The following is a 2,500-nucleotide window of genomic DNA, read 5'->3' on the forward strand; positions in this document are numbered from 1 at the left end:
TCGCTGACTTGGCAAACAAGCCTTGATGGGTACCCGGAGGGTACAATTAACAGGTAAGTATTTAATCTTATAATCTCATTTTAAATCATAAACTTCATGCAAAACATCAATCACATTATGAAACACAAAAAACTAATAAACCATTATTAAGACATATATTAATAACACAAATCATTAACATTTAATATCTTTTCTCTCCACAGAAATGACAACAGTTCCCAACACAAAAATCAACAATGGTTTCGTCGGACTACGATTGCATTGCGCATCGCATCGATCATTTGGTTTGGCCGGCACAACGTGGGAGTCCGAATACTTCCCACACACACACACACACACACACACAAGACAAAACGAACTAAAAATACAACTTCAAACTAACAACAGCAGACCTGCCAACCTTTGAAATTGTTTTGGAGTACCACTTGTGTGGCAAGGGGGGGGGGGGTGTATATATACGATATTTTATATATAACTTTACTCTACTTTGCCACTTAAATGCCAGGTGAATAGGCAAACTAGCTTGAAGATTGTGTAGTGTTAGGATAATGTTATTCATGTTAGATATTTCCCAAAGCTCTGCACCATTCTGGATAAACTGAGAATCATGATTGTTTTTGTCTCAAACAGAGATCACGATTCTCCCACCAAACAAAATAATGTGTGACAAAATACCGTTGCTGCAGTCTATTTAAAAGTGTTTCATTTGAACGAATCATTAAACATTTAAATTAATATGTATTTCTAATATATTTAGTTCATATTAAAATGATGAAAAAGTGGTTTGAATGAATGATTTAATGTCTCAGTCATAAATACTTCACTTATTTCTTTACTGATGAATCAGTGTTTTTAAACGAATCTCTTGATTCAATCACAAATACAGTTTTTAAGTCCCTTCTCTGCATCTAGTGGCCAAACAATGCAATCGACACAAACGTTATTTGAAGCGCCGGTTAACTTTCAAGAGGTCTATTTTGATCGCTATCATAAACATCAGTGTTTATATCTGAACTATTAACTTATGAATGACTGTAATACAGAAATAATACTGTGTTTGTGAAGCTGGTACCCAAACACGGTAACTCTTGTGTCAGCAGCTGCACGAACGCAGATGTGAATGATCCGGGAAGACTTTTTTAAAGGTTTATTAGACACGGGCGAAGCTCTAGTACAAATATATCAGTATTTATCCAAGTACCTGCACTTTTTTGGACTAAAAGCCCTAATATTAGGACGCTGTTCAGTGAGTGCAGCTAATAAACCGCAGCAGATCTGACTGAATATGAATGTGTCTAGAATATCAATGCAATCACGTCGAGTCCAGAGGATTAAGTTAACTCAACTCAATATTGTAACCTTAGTTGTAAGTACCGTGTGTACTGTCCTCTTTTAAGAAATCAGACGGCGGGAGTAAAAAAGGTACGAGACCGAGCCGGATTTAGTTTTGCTGTCTATTTGCAGTCTCTTTTTAATGATAGATCTACGCATTTGTCAATCATTCCACTTGCTAGATGGGGAATGAACCCAGCGCTCTGATTGGTCGAAGTGCTCTTTCTTTGCTGTCGCTTGATTGGTTTGTGCTGCACAAAGGCGTCAGCAGGTTTTTGCGTAGTTTAAAGTGACAAATCGTACCTGCGTACTTTGAGCTCAAAATGCGTGTCCGCTACGCAAAATGCGTACAGGTTGGCAGGTCTGCAACAGTCGTCTGTGTGGTTTATCCGGGGTATGTATACTGTGAAGGGGGTGAAGAGTGTGTGAAATGTCCGTGTGCCATCAAGATTACGTGTGCACCCACTCTCCGATGGCTAAACAGCAGGGGTTATAATGAGGTAAGTGTGTATGTATATGTGTGTATGTGCCAGTACTGCCGTTCCCAGCGGTCAAGATCAACTCTTCACAAGTGCACTGTAAAAAAATAATGTAAACCTAGGCTAGCCTATTAAAGGCACATCAAATTAAGACTGAGATGTTTCAGAGGTAACTCGTCTTTTTCTTACCATGTATAAAATAATTTTAGATACAATTTAATAATATGAATATGATTTAATGTGCTTTTGAACTCCAGGGAAACGGTGCTTTAATGAGAGCAACACCATGAACACGAGCGGTCTATAGGCTAATTCTGTCATGTGACTCCACATTTATTTGCATTAAAGCCCCTTTTCTCGACAAAAAGTGTTTCCAAACTAATTTTTAGGACATTTGAAGTATCGATATGGAATTTATGCGCTAAAGTTTAACGGAAAAAGATTATGTCGACACTTGAGAAATGTAATCGATAATTGGCATTTCCATCATCGATATCGTAAATATTTTAAAGCGCTAAATATTTTTTCGCTAAAAAATCCTTGGATGGAAACCTGGTTACAGACTCAGTGAGGCACTAGAGCTGAAGATCAATCATTCAATGAGAAATGCTCGAGTTCATAGAGATCTCGGATGTTTGCAGACTCTGGTATGTGAGCAGTGCTGGAGACGCTGTTGAGATCTCCTCTGA

General features: G+C 38.0%; 1 protein-coding gene across 1 annotated transcript in view; it reads right to left on the minus strand.

The window, feature by feature from the left end:
- LOC306851922 (ryanodine receptor 2) overlaps positions 1-2,500 on the minus strand; it is a 155,991-nt gene that overhangs the window by 8,092 nt on the left and 145,399 nt on the right. The gene's annotated exons all lie outside the window — the stretch shown is intronic.

Source organism: Barbus barbus, assembly GCF_936440315.1.
Source record: "Barbus barbus genome assembly, chromosome: 32".
In the NCBI taxonomy this organism is placed as follows: domain Eukaryota; kingdom Metazoa; phylum Chordata; class Actinopteri; order Cypriniformes; family Cyprinidae; genus Barbus; species Barbus barbus.